This window comes from Amphiura filiformis, chromosome 18, assembly GCF_039555335.1.
Source record: "Amphiura filiformis chromosome 18, Afil_fr2py, whole genome shotgun sequence".
Classification (NCBI taxonomy): Eukaryota; Metazoa; Echinodermata; class Ophiuroidea; order Amphilepidida; family Amphiuridae; genus Amphiura; species Amphiura filiformis.
In genome coordinates, this window is record NC_092645.1 from 26,525,093 (window position 1) to 26,551,033 (window position 25,941).

Sequence of the window (25,941 nt, forward strand, 5' to 3'; positions counted from 1 at the left end):
AAAAAAAAATACATTTCAATCCCGTATTTCCTCAAATAGTTGCCCCCCCCCCCCTCAAATAAATGCCCCCAACCACTTTTTTCAACACAGATGTTTCAAAAAAGCAGATATTTCCATGCGATCTTGTGTAGTAAGCTTACCAAATTGCTCACATAGTTGATAATGGCAGCAATAATAGGCGAAAATCTGCATCGGAAACCCGGAAGACGTGAACTAAAAGTCAGTGTTTCTAGTTCATAGTTTGTGACTTTAAGCTTACCTAATGATTTTAACAGGAATTGTCGTGCTAAAAATAACCTCTAATAAATTTTATACTGTCATTTTGTGGTAGGTCACATAATGCACCTTTCTGTAAAGCTGTCTTTAGTTGCCTGTATATTGAATTAGCCTGTAGAACACCCTTCACAGTGAAACTCAAGAAAGCAATGAAAGGCAGCTATTACATTCCTGCAGTCATGTGACTATATATATGCACCTACCTGTAAAGCTGCCTTTAGTTTGATTCCTTCAATTTGTTGCCTGTATATTGAATTAGCCTGAAGAACACCCTTCACAATTAAACTCAAGAAAGCAACAACGAGGAGGATATAACCATTGGCGAAATATTCACTAATCTTCACAAAATGGCCATCTTGGTTATTCTGGATAGATTTTTGAAGAAAAAAAAATTATGATTAGAAATCACACCTCGTATACACATTTAAATACATATTCTTAAACAATACAGTAGGTCATGCCAATTCATGTGTTTGTTAACTAAAGTTGACTGATATGTATCCTATATATTCAATATTAAGCTAAACAATTTTACCAGGGGGCCTCAAAGGCGGCTCCCAGGCGAAATCCGGCCCGCAGGCCAAATCCAGCCCACCAGCCAAATCCGCCCACCCAACATGGATACATGTAGCTCTTAAGGGAACTACACGCATGCCCTACACGACGCTCTTCCGAGCTGCAAAGGTCGATACTCAGAGCACATCAGACCTATCGAATTGCATTCTGAATACTGAAGAATGTCTTTCTGATATCAAATAATTTTCATTTTATGAAATTCACGATATAATATAAATTTTATGACAAATTATTAAAATTTGATATTTTTCACATTTTGGAGATATAACAGTCCTTGAAGTAAATTTAATAAATTTAATGATATAGTCTTAAAGTGTATGTAGTGGGAGGAAAACTCGACGATCAATTGAAAATTTTGACCTTTCATATTGAAGATATGGATTTTTCCCCAAAAGACCTTTTTTTTGTTGGTGTTTTGGGAAAAAAAATCCATATCTTCAATACGAAAGGTCAAAATTTTCAATTTATCGTCGGCTTTTCATCCCACCTAGCTACATACACTTTAGGTAGAAATCATCAGATTTATAAAGTTTACTTCGAGTACTGTTAAATATCAAAAATATCAATTTTTAATGATTTGCCATAAAATGTGTATTACATTGTGAATTTCAAACAAGAGCACCAATGGTGCTGTAGCTCAATTGTTTCTGGATATAGGCATGTCATTGGAACTAATATATAATTATGTTATTGGTATCATGGTATTGTAGGTGCATAATATCACAACTTATTGTCGGTTACCATATTCAGCATTATTATTATGGACTGCGCAAATTGAAATTGGAAGTATGAGGTAGAGTTATTTGAAAAACAGCTTTCTTGAAGAGAATTGGACAGAGCTCCACCATCTGACAGCCATAAGGAACTGTCGGTAGGAAAAGCTCTACCATCTTAAAGCCCCATTTAAGGAATTGTAAGTGAGAAATGGAGGATTTATCAAAGAAGGTTGAAGGAAAATGTCAACATTAAAGCAAGGCTCATGACCTTGAAAACTGACCAACGTAATACCGCTTTTCTGAAAAAAAAATGGACAGAGCTCTGCTGTCTGACAGCCCCATTTTTAAGAACTGTCAGTAGGAACTAAGTCCATATGGAGGAATTTTTAAAGAAAAGCATGAAAAGGTTTGAAGTAAAGGCATCAACTTTGAAGGTTCATAACATGAAAACGAAGCCACCTGCATACATATGATCTGCATCATGAGATAGAGCTATCTAAAATAAAGCTTTCCTCAAAAAAATGCTGAGCTCTGCCGTTAGACAGCTTCATTTAAGGATCTTTCCAAGTGGAAGATTTTTGACAGAAGGTTGGAGTAAAACTCAAGGCTCATAACTTCAACAGCTACATGTATGTATAGCCATGTATGACCATATAGCCATGCACAGTTATGTATAGCATTGCAAAGCTATGTATAGACAAGTATAGCTATGTATAGCCACATATCGCTATGTATAGCCATGTATTATTATATATAGTGCCATGTATTGCTATGTATAGCCATGCATAGCTATATGTATAGCCATGCATGGCTATGTATAGCCATGAATAGCTATGTATAGGGGCACACCACTAAATCAATGCACCATTTGTGTACTGTAACCCTAATGAGTTCCGGTAAAATACAGAAACTTTTTGAGGTATTTTGGGCTGGTCTTTAGGCTAATTAATCAGAAAGAGTGGAGAATTATAGCTTAAATAAAAGTGTAAAGCCTATGCATAAATTTGAGTCGCCAAAAAAGTCACATTTTTATAATTATGGAGAAAATAGGTCCGCAAATTAAAAAATGGCAGAAACGGGTTTGCAGTCTTGAGAGCATGGCAAAAACAGTGAGGGTGCTGTTCGCGGCATCGTAGCGGGAAAACGAGGTGGAAGGACCCCCATACATTGAAACATATGTTAAACTTTCATCGATTTGCAATCGACTGGTTATCATAAAATATTTTAAAACGAGCCCAAAAGGCCTCAAAATGAGCAAAGAAAACCGGTGTTTTTACACATATTTCAATGGGGCGATAATTTAGTGGTGTGCGCCCTTCGAAGGGCCTGGGCGTAAAATCATGCTCCTGAGAGAATCAGCCAAAATTGAAGTTGGCTTTTGATTAAATTGCAGTTTTTTCGATTTAAATAGATAGTTTTTATGTTAGTGAATATATTTAATGCATTTTAGATGCAAGTCGCCCTAAAGTTTATTCTCTCAGAGGCCTTCACTGTCAAAAATTGTGAGAAAACTAAGATTTCTCAGATTTGATGCAAAATTGTTAAGGTGACAAATCGGCACAAGTCTATAAACCTCTCAAATCTTAATTATTTTATAAGGGGGGGGGGTGATTGTTGCAAAATCATTAATATATAGACCTTTGCCATTATGAAACGTAATTTCTTTTCATTTTAAAGCGGTTTTTAGCAGATAAACGGTCAAAAACTATGTGTTGAGAATTGGTATTTAATGCAAATCTAGGGAAATAAGCATAAATGGTCAAAATGTTGAAAATGAGCACATTTTTGGAATGCACCATGTAACTTTGATAGGACATTTCTCTTGATGTCGATGTCACAGAGCACTCAAACCTTGAGTGTTTTACTCAAAACATTTTATATTTCAAGAAAAATATAACAAAATTAGATTTAATGAACATCATTTACCCTTGAAGGGGGCACACCACTAAATCAGTGCGCCATTTGTGTAACCCTAATGAGTTCCGGTAAAATACAGAAACTTTTTGAGGTATTTTGGGCTGGTCTTTAGGCTAATTAATCAGAAAGAGTGGCGAATTATAAAAATAAAAGTGTAAAGCCTATGCATAAATTTAAGTTGCCAAAAAAGTCACATTTTTATAATTATGGAGAAAATAGGTCCGCAAATTAAAAAATGGCAGAAACAGGTTTGCAGTCTTGAGAGCATGTCAAAAACAGTGAGGGCGCTGTTCGAGGCCTCCTAGAGGGAAAAACGAGGTGGAAGGACCCCATACATTGAAACATATGTTAAACTTTCATCGATTTGCAATATCGACTGGTTATCATAAAATATTTTAAAACGAGCCCAAAAGGCCTCAAAATGAGCAAAGAAAACCGGTGTTTTTACACGTATTTCAATGGGGCGATTATTTAGTGGTGTGCGCCCTATAGCTATGTATAGCCATATGTAACCATGTATAGCCATGTATAGCTATGTATAGCCATGTATAGCTGTGTATACAGGGCTACCAACTTTGAAAAACACATTTCAGTATTCTCAAACCTTAAAATCAGTATTTTCCATACAAAATCAGCATTTTGAAAATATACTTACGGTTCACAAGATATAGGGCCTAGGCATTTTAGGGTTGCTCAAAACAATTAAATACAAAGAAAGTTGAAAGCGCTCACAGGCTATATCTCAAAATTAATATTCCTGAGAAACAACTTATTTGGCTTGATCACAGCACTATGGTGCTAGGATTAAATTTGTTTAAATTGCAACAAAAAAAAATCGCAAGAGCTCCGCCGTTGTGGGTGCTTTTGCAGAGATGCCACTAGGTGCATATAAAAAAGGAGGAAAATGCCAGGGGGTCTGGTATACCCAGTGGGGTGTTCAAGCCCCAGTTTTTTATCAATCACAAACCTGTTTGAAACCCTAAAAACAACTGGCTTTATTACATGACCTATGCATCTGAATTACACATAGTGAAGCACAATTTAAAACTTATATTCATTGATTCAAGTGGACCACCCACCAGAAGCCAACCACACCCACCTCAAGGATCACATGTTTTTTCTCACATGGTTTTGTTCATCTTTTCCAAAACTGAAATTAACAGTTGAGTGCCAATGTCAATTAGAAGATACTAGCTATCATGTATGTATAGCAGTTGAAATGCATGAAAAGGTTGAAGTAAAAGCGTCAACTTTGAAGGCTCATAACTTGAAAAAACTGAGCCACCTTCGTACACATGAATTGCATCATTTCACTTCAATTTAAATAGGCCCATTTTTTCATTTTTAATCACCTCTGAGTGTGCATGAAAAGTCCAGGTTTCCAACAATTTTAAGGCTATACGGTGGCTATAAAATACCAATTGCAAGTGAATACTTAGCCAATTACATCCTGGTAGAGGGGCCTAGCGATAGCGTATTATAATACCGCCACATTTAAGGTTATACGATGGAAAGCGTGGAGATGCTAACTTTCCTATTTTGTCTACTATCGAATCGGAATTCCTATTTTTTAAAGATTTTCTCACCAAAAGTTTTTTAAAGTAGGCCTAAATAATTTTCAAAGTCTCAATACAAATGTTTTCAGCTGTTGTTTTTTTGTCTTTTCCTATAGAAAGAGACATGTAGAGCATAAGCATAAATAAATTTACATGTATAGGCGTACCTTTTATTTTTTTCACCTTGGTATAGATTTATATCTTTCTATAGGAAAAGTCTCTGAAATCAGCAGCTGAACATATAATTTGTATTGAAAAGTTAAATTATCTAAAACTCTGAACTTCCCACAACATAACCTTAAATGTGCTGCATGGACAAAACATTTGTTTACATAAGGGTTGTTATCTTTTCAGCTAATCATGATTTGAGGTCAGACCTCATTACCAATGATATAAACAAAGTGTTGCTACATTGGTTCTGATTATACACTAATTGGGAGGAGTTGACACATTGCTTGCTCATGGCTCGTGCACAGAAGTAAGGGCCTATAGACAGCACGAGCCCAATTGGTGCTTTATCTATTGACTTGCAGAATGTATGGCAAAGCAACACTGAAAAGCAAACATTGAAGCCGCACTGAAGCAACAAAATTCAACATCTCTTTTACAAAATCGCCAGATCAAGGAGTTTGAACAGTGTTTGTAATATGATCAGCAGGACAAACAGTCTGCAAAGGAGACTATTCTCTGAAATTTTGTAAAAATTTTCGTAACAAAATGCTCCAAAAATCACACTTTCCGTCCGAATTTTCCTAGCTAATTAAGTAACAATCATGAACGATCATGCAAAGATCGCTCCCTCAAATTACCAGCTCCATTGCTCAAACGATGTAGCAAGAGAAAGTAAAAAACATAGAGAAATACAGACCATGCCTATAGCTACAATTGCTGGCAATTGCGCTAAAAATCAAAATTATTTGATATCAGAAGGCCATTCTTCGTATTCAGAATGCAATTCTATATGTCTGATGTGCTCTAATGTCCCACAATAAATACTGTCCAAACCCTTCCCTTAAGGGGGTACTACACCCCTACCCAATTTTGTGCCTATTTTTGCATTTTTCTCAAAAATTATAGAGCATTGGTGACAAGTAAGATATGTATATTATAGGGGCAAGGACTACAACTACTGCACTGGAAATTTTATTTCAGCACAGGCAACAGTTGTGGAGTTACAGTCAAAAATGAGGGAAAACCAATATTTGATCAATAAATCAATAACTACTTGCCTTGAGTTGCTGAATTGTCAGTGCAGTATTTGTAGTCCTTGCTCCTATAATATAGATATCTTACTTGTCACCAATGCGCTATAATTTTTGAGAAAAATGCAAAAATAGGCACAAAATTGGCCAGGGGTGTAGTACCCCCTTAAAGGGGCATTTCGTGATCCACAGCCTCATCCCCCACTTTTCTCAAAAAAAAGTTGAGATTTTTATATCACTGGAAACCTCTGGCTACATAATGTTTATGTACAAAATATTTCTTGCAGATTAATTTGTTTAGCAAAGATATCATGAAATTTGAATTTCGTTCTGGTGCACCAGAACGAAATTACAACGTATTGTCTATGGAGCAGTGTAATACACATAATCATGCATAACTCGCAAACGCAAAATCGGAATCAACTGAAATTTTGGGAATATGCTTTTTTCGTGCATATGTACTGAAAAATGTCATAAAAAGTGGATGCTAGGATCACGAAATACTCCTTTAACTAACTCTAAAATGTAAGGGAAAAGGGAAAATGGTGTGTATTTGGCCCTCAAGCATGCAAGTTGAAAATAAAAGAAAACATGTAAATTTGATCAACATAAAAAGCTGAAATGCGCTAAAAACAGGAAGAGTTTCAAGTCTGTGTTCTACATATAATCACTTTTCTGGAATAACATAATAGGATACCCACTTCACCCTAACCCCTAACAATAACCCTAGAACTAGCTCGAACTTTGACCTCACATACAGATTCATCAAGTCTTTGCCATTCTAATAAAATATGTATACTTTTACCAACAAATTAGCAGTTATGAGGCCCAAAAATTTCCATAATTCAAGGGTTAAACAGGAAGCCCAGCTTGGCCAGTTTGCCACAGAAGAACTGACTTACACCTGTTACTTTGAGTGCCAGGCAGAACAGAATTTATAATGACTAATTCCCTAAGGAACTTGAACCAAAAGTGGGGCTTCCACTTTAAGACCAGCCTTAAGGGAAGGATGACTCACCTTTTCGTTTCCAATACCAGCAGCATAGATGGTAATACCCCCTATGACCAATGGGCCCACAAAGCCAAGTAAGTCTGACACTAGTCTAACTAACACAGCTATCAGTAACTGCAGCCCAGACACACTACCACACACTCTCCATAAGTTTGGTGTCTTGCCTCTATACAGAGCTCTCTCCTGAGTAAAAGAACACAATAAGGTGTTCAGTGGTAAAACAACACAATATGGTGTTCAGTGGTAAAAGAACACAATAAGGTGTTCAGTGGTAAAATAACACAATAAGGTGTTCAGTGGGAAAATAACACAATAAGGTGTTCAGTGGTAAAAGAACACAATAAGGTGTTCAGTGGTAAAATAACACAATAAGGTGTTCAGTGGTAAAATAACACTGTAAGGTGTTCAGTGGTAAAATAACACAATAAGGTGTTCAGTGGTAAAATAACACAAAGTGTTCAGTGGTAAAATAACACAATAAGGTGTTCAGTGGTAAAATAACACAGTAAGGTGTTCAGTGGTAAAATAACACAATAAGGTGTTCAGTGGTAAAATAACACAATAAGGTGTTCAGTGGTAAAATAACACAATAAGGTGTTCAGTGGTAAAATAACACAATAAGGTGTTCAGTGGGAAAATAACACAATATGGTATTCAGTGGTAAAATAACACAATAAGGTGTTCAGTGGGAAAATAAGGTGTTCAGTGGTAAAATAACACAAAGTGTTCAGTGGTAAAATAACACAATAAGGTGTTCAGTGGGAAAATAAGGTATTCAGTGGTTAAATAACACAAAGTGTTCAGTGGTAAAATAACACAATAAGGTGTTCAGCAGAAAAATTTGGATTGCGCGCTACAATATTTGCACAAATTGTGATTCGCACTTCTGTTATTGGTCGTCCTGTTAATAGCCTAATCAATTTTTGGAAAGGCAAATCGTAAAAATTGCTTATTTTTGAGGAAAATTGTGTGTTATTTTGTAAAGTGAAGATTTGAAAGTGACGGTAATGAATGAGGTTAATAACTTTATCTCGGAATATCCCTCGATTCCAAAGGTAAAATGTTTAGACTTTTCACAATGCCCTCCAAATAACTGATGCGCAGTTATAAAACCTCTAAACCGTCACTTTTATCTCTTCCCTTTACAAAATATTCCTCTTGAAAGTTTGTAAAAATAAACAATTCTTACATTTTACCTCTCCAAAATTGAACAGGCTAAAACCAGACGACCAATAACAAAAGTGTGTATCACAATCTGTACAAATACAGTAGCGTGCAATCCAAATACGGCGGAGGTTACTAATATTTTTCGCTGGAACAATTAGGCATTTTACGGTCAATTGTGAGATATTAATGACCTTGATTTGCTTTCATATTTTGACAAACAATAAAACATGACTGGATCACATGCCTCACATATACGTTTGCCACTACAATGCTGGGGTCAAACAATTATAAACTTTACATTTCCCACAATTATACATGTACCTTTTCTTCTAGAAACGATTCTCTAAATTCTTCATAACCTGCCCTGGCGCGTTGTTCCTGCGGGAGCGATCCTACATCGTCCATCTCTAGAGGGTGCTGTGAGCCAATCCTAAGCAGAGGGCTCAACCAGTAGAACATCCCTGATGACAATGTGCTACAATACTTGTGGTAGTAGTGCATTGTGGGGATTTTAAGTCTCTTGGGAAAACATCTGATTTTGGATCATAGCAACAATGAAAGATCTGAAAATGAAATAGAAGAAATTCAACAATTTATCCCAAGTTATATCTTAGATGAACGGTAACAATTAATGTTCTACCCGTGTGTCATTCTTCAACATACAAAGTTTTAGATATTTCCTCAAAATATCAAGAGCTATGTAAAGAGCCTCCGAAACAATGCTAGGCTTGTTTGTACTTATTCAAATTCATTGATTCCAAATATGGTCATGGAAATGTACAATTCTGAATTTTTTGAATTGTTAAAATATTTTGAAACTTGTCGTCTGCAGTCGACACCCACATGGAGAGATTTAAACCTCCCGGTACTGCGCAATTCCTTTGCTATTCGCTGTCGAAGTGATGTAATAAATCGGATTAACTACCATAGCAATATAGATGAATACAATTTTGACTATATCGCCCTGCACTACAAGCAGGTTGAACTCATCAGCTGTATATGTCTCTGCATCATTGATTGAATACAATTCCGCTCTTTTCAAAGATACTAATCTACAGGTGTGAGTTATCAGCATTTCTTTGACATAATTTATATCCAAGGTTTAATGCATAGCGTGAACATTGTAGTGCAAGGCGATATAGTAAAAAACTGTATTCATCTATTGCTATGGTAGTTAATCCGATTATTACATCAGTTCTACAGTGAATTGTGTAAGACCACATGGCAGGAAAAAAATTGTTTGATCGTCCATAGATCCCTTCCTAGGGTTAGGTAGGTCGGACAATTTTCTTTTTTAAAGGTCATTGCCGAAGCATTTTGCCTAATTAACTTTAAAACAAATAGCCCAGATAGGTGTGTACCACTGCATTCATGTTTTTAAAACTGGTTAGAAGTGTGAAGAAACTGTTTAAAAACTAAATTTTTGGATGCAAATATTTTGGGGAATTTCAAAATTAGGGTCGGTATTCTTTTGCAGTACCGGTACAGTAAAAAAAAACAAAAAAAACACACTTTTTTCCAGATAAGGATCGGTCGGATCAGGACAGTCAAGCAACTTTTTATTGTTTTGCTATTATATTGTAAATCTACAAATATCTGGTAATAGTAGATGCGTCTTTCTTACCCAATGCCCTCTTAATTTAGATCCAATGTGAAAGTGCCAGCCCTACAGTACACCCAGTAGAGAGGTGCACCATATTTGCCGGAACGGGTTAGAGTTAGGGCTTCCGGCAAATATGTGACCATTCACCACGAAGTGGTAGTAAAGTCGGCACTAGATCATTTTCTGTTTATTGCAGATTTTGAAAGAATGCACTTTCAGCTTTATAATGACACCTCAACCAGCTTCATCAGACATCTGGAAGTGAAATTATGGTTCATCAAAGGTCAAATTCCTACTATATTTTACATAGAAATCCATATACTGTTTTTGATTGTATCTCAAAATGGAAAATACCGACTTTACGACCAGTTTGTGGTGGATGGGCACATATAGCCATCGTCACTCTACACCTATATCAATTTCATATGAAATGTCCCTCATCGGTCACTACTACATGACGTTGTCTGTAGTTTTGACCAAAGGAGGTGCCCTCAGATTTCATTTTTACACCAAAAATTCCCATCATGCACCATTATGACCTTACCTTGACCCTGATAACATTCATTTCAATCACGGCTAATACAACCAGTAGTGCCAGTCGCCCAACAGTTGCATCAAATCGCACAATCTCCACGTCCACCATACCCTTGTCTATCAACCCCATCAGCTGACCTGTTTCTATGACAACGGACCCTAGCCAATAGAGGAGTAGCATGCACGAGACTTTCGGTTGGCGCCATACTTCCATAGATTGATTAACGATAAGCGTTATTATAACACACGTGAAACTAAATACTGGCGCTATAAACATATGTGGCAGACCCGACTGCTGGTAGCTGGTACTGCAATCGTTGTATGTGTATGTTTGACTCGTAAGTACGCCCTCGCCGATACTTGCTAATAATACCAGAAGCAGAAGCGTCGACGCTAGCCATCTCATAAAATGTCCCGGATAACGTATCAAATATGGAGTATTTATATTCCTGTATCTCGAGCAACATTTCAGTGCCAATAGTGTAAATAAGAAGAGAATGTGGAACAGAATTTGGAAGGCAGAAGAAAGCCCATCAAGGACACAGATGTTGTCGATGATGCTTTTCCAACTGAAGTCGTTCAGAGAGGTTGTATTGGTCCCACAGAACCACTGCCAGTCATCTGCATTACTCATTTTGATGTGTGGTTGCTAACTTCTGCGGAACCTCCTGGTTGGTGGTGTGGATGTTACATGTAACTTCTGCAGAACCTGGTTGGTGGTGTGGATCTTAGCTTCTGCAGAACCTGGTTGGTGGTGTAGATGTTAACTTCTGCAGAACCTGGTTGGTGGTGTAGATGTTAACTTCTGCAGAACCTGGTTGGTGGTGTAGATGTTAACTTCTGCAGAACCTGGTTGGTGGTGTGGATCTTAGCTTCTGCAGAACCTGGTTGGTGGTGTAGATGTTAACTTCTGCAGAACCTGGTTGGTGGTGTAGATGTTAACTTCTGCAGAACCTGGTTGGTGGTGTGAACACTAACTTCTGCAGAATCTGGTAGGTGGTGTGAACACTAACTTCTGCAGACCCTGCAATCACATACAATAATTAAAAATACAAAATATTAAAAGTAATAAGATCAGAAGAAATTTGAAATTTCAACCCTCCTAAATTTCAGGTGCGGATCCAGAGGGGGGTGGAGGGGGCGCGCGCCCCCCGTAAAAATAGCAAAAGTAGGAAAGACGGGGCTCACGCCCCCCGTAAAAACAAGAAAAGGGGAAAGGAGAAACAGGTGAAAAAAGAGAAGAGAAAGGTTAAATTGCGTGTAATTGAGTCCTTCATTTTGCAAAACTTTCCCCCTCAGACACCCCTACTTATGCGTAAACAACTGGCCGTTTTTGCTTTTGTTCGGACACCAGTACACTTTAGGCCTATATTGTTTTAAGTAATAACTTAATGATTAGGCCTACAGTAATAGTGAATAATGTTCCACGAATGGCTTCGATTGGGCCTTCATTTTCACACATTTCGAACTTTATCTAATTAAAATTTTACACAATAATAGTGTCAAAATCGTCCACCAAATGGCTTCTTTTTGCACAATTTTCCAACTACCCCCTGCGTATGTATGAAGAAGTTGCCCTTTTCTTTATGCTTTGGATACCCGGAACTTTATGTTTAAAGCAATTGAATTTATACAATAATATTGAAAAATTGTTCACGAATGTGAAATGAGCCACCATGGTCATTTCACAAATTGTCCGCTCTTCAAACTCAAATTTCACACAATAATAGTGTCAAAATGGTCCACCAAATGGCTTCAATTAGGTCTTCATTTTGCAAAAGTTTCTCACTTCTCAGGGGGCACTAAGGTAGGGACTGAGTCCCGGGAATTCGAGGCCCGCCCGGGTAGCCGAGTTCCCGGGCAGGAATTCCATGCCCGGATACCGAAATTCAAAAAAAAAAAAAAAAAAAAAAAAAAAATTCAAGATGTTTTGTTTTTAATATGAAAATTGATACTTTGTATTCATGTCATACTCTATTAATGATTTCAAAATGCATGCAAATTCAATGCATTTTGAAATCATTAATTAATAGACTATGACATGAATACAAATTATCAATTTTCATTAGTACTGGGTTATACAACCATGATATGTCAGATTCCTTAGGGCTCAAGCTTATTTGATGCAGGATGATCTCCTGAGCATTTTGACACCTTTTTTCACTGAAAACGGCCAAAAATGAGAAGGTGCCGCCAAAAACTTATTCGGACAGGGGGTCTGAGGGGTCTGGAAATTGTCATTTTGCATCAAAAATGTTATTCTATGCCTTATTCTATTGATATTGGTGTTGTTTTATATGTTATTGGTGCCAAGGAATCCATTTTTGAAAGTTGCATAAGATTCAGGCCATCCGTATTCTTGTAAACTACCGTTTTATGTCAAAATTAGGGTATGAGGGCGCTTTGCTCTTAGCACGCACACGCTCTTTCAACTGTAAAATTTAGTGTCGTAACTATGAAGATAATCATAAGTGGTACCTGCTCAAGAAATTTGAACTTTTTACATGATATGGTTTGACTTCAACACCCATTTGAACATTTCATGGAACGCTGTCATTGAAATGTACAGGGGTCAATGCACTTTCATACCGTGTACATTTCAATGGAGGGCTTCATGAAATTACAAAAAACGTTGCCACGGTCAAACGATAAAAGTTTTAATGCCCAAATTTCTTGTGGAGGTTCCACTTATGATTATCTTTATGATTATGTCAACAAAAATTTCAATTTGAAGAGCGAATTCGAATTTAATGCAAAGCGCCCTCATACCCTAATTTTGATATAAAATGGCCGTTTCCAAGAACATGGATGCGCCAAATCTTTATACAACTTAAAAAAATGGATTCTTTGGCATCAATTACATATATAAAACAACACCAATATCAATAGAATAAGGCATAGAATAATATTTTTGATGAAAATGACAATTTTTGGACCCCCCCTCAGACCCCCCCCTGTCCGAAAAAGTTTTTTGGCCGGCACCTTCTCATTTTTTGGCCGATTTCAGTAAAAAAGGTGTCAAAATGCTCAGGAAATCATCCTGCATCAAATCAGCTTGAGCCCTAAGGAATCTGACACATCACCCTTTTTTCTTTTTTTTTTTTTAGGTCAACCATGAATGATCCTAGTGTTTAGTTCTAGGTCCAGGGACACTACAAAACCGGAAAAATTTAATTTTTATTTTTTTTTTTTTTTTTTTCAATTTCGGGTACCCGGTAAAAAATAAACGGGTACCCGGGCACAAAATTACCCGAAAATCCCAACCCTAGGGGGCACATCCCCCTCAGACACCCCCCTGCATAGCGCAAGCAATTGAATTTATACAATAATATTGAAAACTTGTCCACAAATGGGAAATGAGCCGGCATGGTCATTTCACAAATTGTCTGCTCTTTCAAACTCAAATTTCACACAATAATAGTGTCAAAATGGTCCATCAAATGGCTTCAATTATTAGGTCTTCATTTTGCAAAAGTTTCTCACTTCTAAGGGGAGCGCATCCCCCCTCAGACACCCCCTGCATCGCGCAAGCAATTAAATTTATACAATTATAATATTGAAAACTTGTCCACGAATGGGAAATGAGCCGGCATGGTCATTTCACAAATTTTCCGCTTTTTCAAACCCAAATTTCACACAATAAATTAAATAATAGTGTCAAAATGGTCCACCAAATGGCTTCAATTAGGTCTTCATTTTGCAAAGGTTTCTCACTTCTGAGGGGGGCACCCCCCTGCGTGCGCAAGCAACTGAATTTATTCAATAATATTGAAAACTTGTCCATGAATGGGAAATGAGCCATCATGGTAATTTCACAAATTTTTTGCTCTTTCAAACTCAAATTTTGACTCAGAAAGAAATTTTTCATCCCTTCCTGAACTTAAAAAAATCATCTCAAAATGTGGCAGGGCCATATGTTTTACACCATAGACCCTAAAAATAGAATTATTGCTGGCATCCTACCACAAAAGGCCTGAAATAGAAGAAGTTAAAATTGCTTTGAGTCTAGCAAAGTTGATGAATTCAATTTTTGTGTACTCAGGAATGTTTATTACCATAATAGTTGATATTTTGGAAAGTTTTGACTACAATTTTTTTTTCCCGGCCATTCCGGAACGTAAAAAATCGCCTCAAAATGTGGCAAGACGGAATTTGACACATATTTTAATTAATTTCTTAATTTTTGCAAAGTCCTTTATAATACCATAAACAAAAAAAGCCTATATTTTTAGTAGTAACATCAAATGTAACAATTCCGTCCCGCCACACCGAGAGGGTGCTATGTGTGTATTTTATTGAGCTTCCATTCTGAAATTGACGGGCAAATTTTACTTTTTTTTTTTTTGCTGATTCATAATCTTTGGTAAGTAGTCTATTAAACCAGAGGAGAAATTCACTCCTGTGACAATTTCTAAATTTTAGGTTGAATGATATGATGACCATTTTTGGCTCTGGCCCTGTAGTCCTACTTTTTCATTGTAAATACAAATTTATAAAAAAATAATGATAATTAATATTACCGTATTCGTTCCAATAAGCGCCCATGCCCCAATAAGCGCCCACCCAGGGTATTTTCAATTTGCTAAAGGGTACCATTAATGTTGAAGTGACAGATAGCGTCGATACAGTGAAATAGCTGGAGGACTACAAGTCCTGTGTAAACTTGCAATACATTTTCTGCATCAGAAAAGCTACTAGAATGTCTCAGGACCCTTTTATAACAAACACAAATTTGTCTAGATAAACCGCATAAAAAAATACATGTATAATAATATTGATGATGATGATGATGATAATAATGATAATGATAATGATGATGATAATGATAATGATAATGATAATGATAATGATAATGATAATGATAATGATAATGATAATGATAATGATAATGATAATCCTAGCATCCTCTTTTTATGACATTTTTCAGTACATATCCACAAAAAAAGCTTATTCCCAAAATTTCAGTTGATTCTGATTTTGTGTTTGCGAGTTATGCATGGTTATGTGTATTTACATGTACACCACTCCATAGACAATGTGTTGTAATTTTGTTCTGGTATATATACCAGAATGAAATTCATATTTCACGATATCTTTGCTAAACGAATTACATGTAATCTGCAAGAAATATTTGGTATACATTTAGCCAGAGGTTTCCAGTGATATAAAAATCTCAACTTTTTTTGAGAAAAGTGGGGGGATGAGGATGTGGATCACGAAATGCCCTTTTAATAATTTCTCCGCTGAAAATTATAAATAAACTGTAACTATTAAACTTAGTGCACTGACAGCCAATCGATCAGAACCCATCACTCTGAGACCGAGTCTGGAGATCCAGGCATCAATTACCGAGTCCCGAGATGGCGGAAGAGGATTTAGTAAATAATAACAAAGAACTAGTATTATAATAATAAAGGACGTTCCCTTGGGTTTGAACGGTTTGTGTTTTACGTAAGACAAAACGTTCAAACTGACTCGTAGCCTATTGTTATTATAATGTCATCCTTTCATATTACAATAAAGTAGTCTTAGTAAGATAATCCCTTTAAGAGGTGAGCTCTTACAGGAAGTTTTAAAGGACTGCAGACTCTACGATTTACCGTTATAGGCCTATTGATCGTATCGATATTAGAGGACACAGCAGGCAGCAGGCAGGCAGTGCAATCAGCTCTGATCTGCAACTGACTTATCGCATGTGCGGACCGGGCGTCGAGTCAGGCAGGAGCGAAATTGTTTATTTATTGATTCAGATTTATTTATTTATTTATATTTTATTTATACATTTATTTAAATTTATACATTTATTTATTTATACATTTATTTATTTATACATTTATTTAAATACATTTATTTATTTATACATTTATTTATTTATACATTTATTTATTTATACATTTATTTATATTTATTTATTAGTTTATTTATTTATTTATTACTATATAGGTTAATTTGTTTTAAATTGGGGCTTGTATTGTTTCTTTATGAATATGATTATATTTGGTATTCAATATTAGTTTTATTATCATTATTATTTATTCTTATAGTTAGGCTTTTATAATATGCCTATTAAATATGCTCCGTACGCTACAATTTAATCTTTGTTTGTTTCATTTATTTGGCTATAAATTAATTTTTATTTATTTACATTTCAATTTTAAAGGAGTATTTTGTGATCCTAGCATCCTCTTTTTATGACATTTTCAGTACATACATGTATCCACTGAAAAAGCACATTCCCAAAATTTCAGTTGATTCCGATTTTACATTTGCGAGTTATGCATGATTATGTGTATTACACTGCTCCATAGACAATCCCGGGGGGAGGGGCACTCCAACTTTGGAGGTGATGCGTATGTAGGGCTGTTAAGGGATGGGTTCATTAAAGTAGCGTTCTCCGAAAAGTTTTTCGATAAATTCATTAATTTCTCAAAAAGTAAAAATCTCAGTTTAATAAATAACGGTTAAAATGAAAGCCATTATTGGGGCCTAATTACCGTATCATTATAATAGGTCTGGCACCAATGCAAGCATTTGTTTCGGTGTCCCAAATTCATAGTAAAATATGCTGACGCTATTTTTTACAAATCGCCTGGAATTGCATATTTAGGTTCCAGCGATTGCTGAAAAAAGTGGGGTATGTTTCTGAAAAGCGTTTCCGCTTGGAATGTAGATGCCTATTGTTGAGCTAAATGTCCGTGATTTTAATTTATAAGCTCTTTCATTGACAATTTGCAACGTCTTTTTCATACCATACAGGTCGCCTGCTTGAATCCCGATATTTAAAAAAATATCGGGATTTTAAACCAAACAACCAGCAAAAAGAGTTCTCTAAACTGTCCTCTAACCATAGATAACATTAGATCGACTGTGCTATTGGTAGAATTTAAACGAGAACCAAAAGTGTTCGCCGAAGTCATGCAAATATGGACTATCGGAGAATATAGCGATTTTGTAAGAAGTTGCATTTTTTGACAATGTTTTATATGTTCTTGCTATGAAGAACATTAAGAATTTACTTCAAACGTCGTATGTAGTTAACATACCTATTCGGTTCGGCTATGTATATATTAGAATCCTTGATCGTCAAGTTATTTGCAATGTCTTTTGCACTTTTCTCCTCCATAAAATGGCGAAAATATTCCTATTACAGAACAACACCTCCAAGTCACTTTAAAATACCACAGCACTATATAGCTTGCGTTGACAGTTCTGACAGAATACAAGTCACTATGCATTGAGCGCAATGGAATCCCAATTCTTTCTCACATTGATTGATTTCAAACAATTGATTCGAACCAACGCCCTTGATCCTAATGTACTGTGTTCAGAAGTTTTGAATTTAGTTATCAAATTTGTAACAGCTGGACTCAGTCTTGCGTATAATAAGCGTCACATTGTAATTCACATTAGATAAATGAATGTGAAATGAATAAGAGAGTAATTTATCGGTGAGTTATGTACTGGGACTGTTTTCTATATAACTGTATTATTTCTTGTTGTTTTCTATTATATTTGTTGGTTTAGTTTATCGCTATGCACAGCTCCAAGATATAGTATATTAGTATAGTGCGTTTTATTTTTTAGTTCATCCTATTATTTTGGCTTCAGATGGACATAAACCATTTTTTACAGTTATTGTTGATATTATTTCTTTATTTTTGGTAAACCGAAATAATAAACTATAAAACCATTAACTGATAGAATATATTTCCTATAAGGCGGCGTGAAAGTCGATTCGAGTTTATCGTCCCCGCCGTGTCACTTTTGGAAACCAAAAATACCGCATCAAATTTTCAAAAATGCCAAAATAATTCATTTTTTTCAAAGTATCAGTGTTTTCACCAGTTTTAGCAATTGAAAACATATATTTTTGTTTGTAAAACATATATTCATAACTTGGTAGCATGAAACCAGGCTCTTTTCTAATTTTTCTAGTCCTTACCCATATAAAAAAAACATGTTTATAAATCACATGTGGTCGCATGTCATAAGTTGGGTACAATTTCCATTACATGGTCAAAAATGACAAAAAAGTGTTTTTGGATATGTTGTATATATTGACAATCTCTAATAATTAACACCATTTTTAACCTTAACACATGCTTAATTTTTGAGATAATGCTTAATTAGTAATAAATTAATACACAGGTGTCTATGTAAATCTCAATTTTCAAATGCGTTTTTCTTAAATTGGACCTCAATTACAAAAATGACAGTAAAATTTTTATTTTATGCAAGAATGTCATCAGATTTGGAGGATATGTTCTCAATACATTAATGCTTCAAATGAACTTTTTAAAATAATTGTACGTATGTTAATTACATTGTGAAGGTCAATGACCTTTTTGCGAGTAATTAGCGAGATGGTTATTCTATTATTGAGGAAATGAATATCAAGAAGAGAAATGTACATTAGCATATTGCTAAAAATACTGAAATTCAACTAGGATTTCATTAAAAATGAAAAAAAATGGAACATATAACCCTTTAAGGTGGTACTACACACCTTGATAAATTTGTGACTATTTTTGCATTTTTCTCAAATATAATATCACACTGGTAACAAAAGTTATGTATATTAGAGGGGTAAGGAATCCAGTTACTACACTGGAATTTCAGTGACTCAAGACAAGCGGTACGTTATTTATGATAAGAAAAGAGGTACCGCTAGAATGTACCTAATTTCGTAACAATGAACCCCTTGTCTTGAATCACTGAAATTTCTGTGAAGTAATTGGATTCCTTGCCCCTATAAGTTATAATAATATACATATAACTTTTGTTACCAGTGTGTAGTTACTTTTTGAGAAAAATGCAAAATTAGTCACAGAATTTATCAGGGGGTGTAGTACCACCTTAAGTAGTCAGTAATTGTTTTAGTTGTACTAATTCAACATTCAAAGCTGTCAATACATCATACCCTCCCTAGATTTGAAAAAGTAACCAGTAGTTTTGACATGCTGACATGTCAATTTTCACATAGGCCCTATTGCACACTCCCGCATCCGCCTGCTCCACATCCGCCTGCTCCTCCACCCCTGGCATTTTTCATTTCAACTGATGTGATTTTTTTACTGAATAATGTATAATTATATGCTTCAGTAGACTGAAAGAGTATAATATTAGGCTTAAAATGAGGTATCAACCACTGCTGTAGGATATGGGGTTACGGAAAACCAATCAAATTTGTATAACAAATTTAAGAAAAATGTAATCCCTCCACCCTTTTAGCATACCCAACTTATGACATGCGACCATGTATGAGTTTGGCTTCAAATCAACACGCATTTTAGGTCAATAATGAAATCTGATGAAATAATGAAAAAAAAAAAAAAAAAAGTCACCTCACCAAAAAAAAAAAAAGTAACGATAAACTCGGAATTGACTTTCATGGGCCTAATCTATACTGTCATGTTGGTGCAAATTAGAGCATTTGAGATTGTTCATCAGGTGGTAAAAGTTGTTCCTGAGAGCATCTGAAAGTCCGCTGCCTTTAAATTTCAAGCCGTAACAGTATCAGAAATGTTGAATGATATCAGGCAGCTGTTAATTGCCTAACCCACCCCTCCCCAAGCCTCGAAATAAGCAGGCACCCAGGAGCCAATGGTCATAACATTTTGGCTCCTGGTCCACACTAAAACTAGGCTCCTCTTTTTTTTTCTTCAAATAGAGCCTGTTAGTTAAATCAGTTTTTGTATGTAACATGTACAATTAAAATTAAATGACTCATAGCTCTTTAAAAATGCCTCCTGGTTCACTAGATAATCACAGGACCAGGAACCGCTTTTTCCAAATGTGTGGTTCCTGGTCCAGATCTGCTTATTTCGATGCTTGCCCCTAATAATATAAACCCCGGGCCATAAACACAACACATGCCCCTCACATCCACACACCTCGCTCTGCTTTCACTTTGCAATGGAGCTTATAACTCCCCATTAAGAACTCAGGAAATCATTTTGTATTCTTACATGTCAAAACTAAGCATCGCCTGTCATTATTTTGCTATCGGGGAGCACTTCAATTATATGAGATCTACTAATGACGCCTACTAATTTCAAAAGACTTTTTGGCAACATTATCAGTGATAAATATAATAAAAGTTGTCAATGAAACAATAAAAGCGTCTAAATCATGATGACGATAGATCCAATGGGAAACAAGTGTGTGTGTGTGGGGGGGGGGGGATGACAAACCATGTGCTGGGTGATAGCGAAAGGGGGGGGTCTTAATTTAAGGGCTATTCATTGATCCCAGAGAAAGTATAAAATGGTAAAACAAATTTAAATTCTATATAAAATGCCTAAAAGTGAAGGATAAATCATTAAAATTGTCATTAGATATTTTAAAACATTTTGGCAAGAACCGAGGAAAGCAGTATAGTATTGATAAAATTATAGCCCCGTTCCATATTTTGTTAATCTTTTAAATCTCCTCTTGGGATTGTTCTTCATTGCCAATGCCATGATTGCTTTTTATAGTCTGGTACAACTGTTATATTATGTTTGACATATTTAATCAGTGGCGTAGATTTTTTTTTGACATGGGGGGAATGGAGTTAGAAAAAAATTGAAGTATAGTCAATCGGCGACAATATATGGCAATTATGGTACAATTATGGCGCTAAGTGCTCGAAAATTTTTGGTATTTTGAAGCTAAACTGATGAAATATGGTGTAAAAGTAGAATAAATGCGTGCATGCGCGTGAAAATTGCACTTTTGGGGCTAAAATGGGCAAATATGAGGTTAATTTAATCAGAAACCCATTATCAGGCATCGACATGGGGGGATGACTGTATGGACCATCCCTGGATAAATCCCCCATCCCCGGGATCTACGCCTATGCATGATATTTTTTATTTTAGTATATTTTGATGTTTTTCATAGTGCAATAGTATTTTGGTTAAATTAATATTTTGCGTGCAATAATATGACCGAGTGCTTTTCTGATCTAATACTTTTTTCCCTATAGATGCAATTTTTGATGTCTTTTAAAAGTTTTCTTAAAGTGTTTAATATTTATATGTATGTTCAAATTGTAATTTTACATGTAATTTGGCCGTTTGGCCACGATATGTGTAAAATAAAATACCGATATTAAATAATAATAATAGCTGATTTCTCTATACTAAGTAGAGAAATTACAGATTCATGTCAAATAACTTACTGTCTTTAATACAGGGCTTAAGGTTTGCACATCGAAACTAACAAAGATACTGGACAAGGTGCCAAAATCTAAATTTTGCTGATTCATGGATTTCTACATTCTCCGGATGAAATCACTGAACAGGCTTTTTACAGCCCTACATACATGTAGGCCTACTACGCATCAGTCATATTCACCATAGACCCTAGAAAATAACGCCACTGAGCTATATGGAAGTCCCCCGGACAAGACAAATTTCAATACCATTTAAAGTTAGAAGTACTTGCCCACTGAAGCATGATTAATAGCTGCTAGTATTGCATAATATTATTACTATAGTCTGGTCAGTACTAAAATCGCAGAGTGATTTAAAAATATTACTATAGTCTGGTCAGTACTAAAAGCGCAGAGTGACTTTATTTATTGCATTTTTAATTAAAAGAACCACTTTTTAGGTAAGTTACACAGCTGAAGTTGTGATAGTATTGAGATACAACAATATCATGGTATAAACAAGAATATGTTCCTTTGGTAAAAATTTCTATAGTCTCTACCCTTAAGACCCCCTTTTTCAGCATCGCTGTCACCCAAAGACCCCATATTTTGTTATGAACACATGCTCTGTCACCCGAAGACCCCTTATTTTTCCATTTGTTCTGTCACCCAAAGACCCTTACAAGTTCAATTTGAACAGCAACTTTCATTTACCACTGATTTTGTTACTTTCGAGGTTTCTGTGGCGCTGTTTCGGCTCTACCCGGAAAGCTCCCATTTAAAAAAAAGGTAATGTTCTCACCCAATGACCCCATGTTTTTTACATTTTGCTCTCACCGAATGCCAAAAATCATGCTCTCACCCAATGACCCCTTATTTTTTACATTTTGCTCTCACCGAATGCCCCTTAGTGCGAAAGTGCCACTGCCAGCCCTACACCTATATCCATTTCATATTGAAGTGCCCCCCACAATACGTTGTAATTTTAATTTCGCGATAGGCCTATCTTTGCTAAACAAATTAATCTGCAACAAATATTTTGTAGTAAATTGTACATAAACATAAAATGTAGCCAGTGATATAAAAATAAAAAAAAAAAAAAAAAGAGGAGAAAGAAAGGAAGAAAGAAAAGAAAAGAAAGAAAGGAAGAAAGAAAAGGAAAGAAAGAAATAAGTAAAGGAAAAGGAAACAAAGAAAGCCAATGATAGCCAACGATATTTGAGCCCCCCCCCTTCCCCGCTTAATGGATTTAGAGTACCCGGTATGCCGCCACAGGCCTACAGGCCTATGATACGTCAGAATAGACGTAGGTAATCCAGGGGAATGGAGGACATATGCCCCCAACATTTTAAGTGGGGGTGGCGGGGCTGGAGTATCCTTTTGCCCTGCACCTCCCAAAAAAAATCACATATACCCTTTTTTTCTTGATAATTTGGTGAATTTAGACTAAAAGAGGGCCTGAAATGATGCATTTTTAGTTCACAAAATACAACATTTTCTTATGTAAAGGGGGCCCCTGCCAGGGGGCCAGCCCCGTGGACCGCCGCAAACGCTTGGCCGGCTGCCAGTGTTGACAAGCTTCCTAAACCAGTGTCGGTACTCGGAGTACCTTCAAAGTACCTACGCCACGAGGTATTCGCTAGTTGTAGCCGGCTTGCTGGGTCACAAGGGTCTGGTGGCCGACATAGGTACTCGAGAGTAGCAGCGCTGCTACTCTCATGAAAATCCTGTAGTGTACCTATATTCATGATATTGGTATCGTCTCATCGCCTTTTCTAGAAATTTGCGCCTAAAAGTATTTACCATTTGCATGATTCCAGTCTCAAAAATACAAAAAATTTTAGCTTCTCAGAGGACACATCCCCTCAGACACCCCCGGCCATCGGCGGCGGAACCAGGGGGGGCAGGGGGTCACTTTTTTGACCGAGGGGCGAGCCCCCCCCCCCACTTTATCCCATAATGTGCTGTGTGTAACATGTCTGGGTGAACATAAATAATTATCAAATCCTTAACATGCTTTAAAGAAAGTGTAAAAATGATGCACGAAATTTTGCAAATTTTTCCAACTCCCCTGTGTTAATACACATCACACAGTGTGTAATATGGATAAACAAATTCCCCTTTGCGCTTCACCCAACACTAAAAGCAATAATTTATACAATAATAGTGAAAATTTGTCCACGAATGGCTTCAATTTGGGCCTTCTTTAACCCATTTTCAGATTTTTCAAACTAAAATTGTACACAATAAATAATAGTGCCAGAATGGTCCACCAAATGGCTTCAATTGGGTCTTCAGTTTGCAAAAGCTTCTCACTTCTCAGGGGGGCACAGCCACCCTCATACACCCCCATTTTCGCCCTTTTTGTTTCTGCTTTGGACACCCAACACTTTAGAACTTGTCCACGAATGGCTTTTTAATAGCTTCTTTTCACCAATTTTCGGCTTTTTCAAACTCAAATTGTGCACAATAATAATACCAAAATAGTCCACCAAATGGTTTCAGTTGGTCCTTCATTTTGCAAAAGTTTCTCACTTCTGAGGGGGGCACATCAGACACCTCCCTACGTCGCGCAAGCGCGCCGCAATATACTTAGTGGCGCAAACGATTTAGATTCAGCCCCGCCTTAACAAATCCTGCACACGCCCATGATGAGGCTGTGGATCACGAAATGCCCTTTTTTAAACTGAATCTAAATCTAACTGAATTTATTTATTTATTCATTTATAAATTATTCATTTATTTATAAATATTTATTTATTTACTCCTTGCATCCTTGTTATTTATACTTGTACTTGAAACTTCTAGTCTACTGACATGGTGTGACAATGACCATAAACATTTTGTCAGAGACGATCAACATGATCATCAGTGGGTATTGATTTATGGACAAGTCAATTGGCCATAATCTATTGACACGCCATCATCAATCAATCAATCAATCAATCAATTCTGGACTTCCCACCTCTTGTTTCAGGTGCACCGCTTTATGTGTGAATGTCACTGGTAACTCCACAGACGAAAACACCACACTGTCACAATACAATGTAGAATATTATAAAACACTCAAAGCAAGCTAGCCTAGAAGTTATATGTACATGTACATATGTACATGCTCAGGTACCAGATTGTGGTGGCCGGTGTGAGTTTAGACTTCTCCGTAGTCCACTTGCCAATTGTGCACTACTCTGGCTATTACATTTAAGCTTAAAACTCTGATTTAATTAATGAGTGCACAATTGATAGATTTTCACAACTGATCTTTTCAGTCACCGACGCCCTCTGTTTGTTAGCTTCCCAAGTGGACTACTGACTTTGTTTTAAGAGTTAGGCCAATTTCTGGCCTAACTAAAATTGGTGATGATGTAATGCATCTTTAAAAATGAATCTGGCTTGTGATTGGTCGCCCAGACCTCGTTATTGTTTAAATCCTCCCGACGCGTACTGGTACCATTATAACTATACATGGTACACAACTATCTAGGGAATGCGGCGCTTTTGTGCTGGTGGATGAATGTATGCATCTAGCGCCAGATTGTACCACCATGCTTATGTCTTGTGGTTAGATTTTATTGATAAACAAGTATGATTGACAGTGTGTGAGTCAGCGGGGTAAAGTTCTGCTTAAAAGTGAAAGTCCATAGTCGATAATAAACTGGCAGATTCTAAAATTAGAATTGTTCAGTATTGAAGTGTCATTATAATCACCGTTATAATTACGCCATTATGATATGTTGCATTCAATAATATAAGCCTAGATAACGTAGGGCCTATACTTTACTTTTACTGTCACAAATATAATTATGTATAGCCTAAACTTTTTCATAACCATTTTATACTAGTATTTTGATGTAGGCCAACTAAATATCAGTATAATTTCGAGTTCAACTGGAATGCGTTCATCATGATTAATAACATTTTATTTATCAAAAATCGACTATGGCATAGTCTAGTATAGTGTGAGTTCTTATTCTCTTATTTCCATGGCTATGCAGAGAAGTTATTATGACTTCCAGGAAAAAATAATCCCACTTATAAATTATAATAACAATAGGCTACGAGTCAGGTTTGAACGTTTTGTTACGTAAGCTTATCATATATTTTTATAGTACTACCGTGTTCTGCACACGACTGCACAGTATGAGCATGTTGATTTCAGTTATTTTCACTTTCCCACTTCCGGGGTCAACCATCCCGAACATGGATCCGGAGAAAGTCAACCGTTTTAACAAGCTACAGAACAGG

At 36.2% G+C, this 25,941-nt stretch overlaps 1 long non-coding RNA gene and 1 pseudogene across 1 annotated transcript in view; one reads left to right on the plus strand and one right to left on the minus strand.

The window, feature by feature from the left end:
- LOC140140056 (ATP-binding cassette sub-family C member 9-like) overlaps window positions 1-10,684 on the minus strand; it is a 138,323-nt pseudogene extending 127,639 nt beyond the window's left edge.
- The window catches only part of LOC140140060 (uncharacterized), a 197,827-nt gene that overhangs the window by 114,862 nt on the left and 57,024 nt on the right, over window positions 1-25,941 (plus strand). The window lies entirely within an intron of this gene.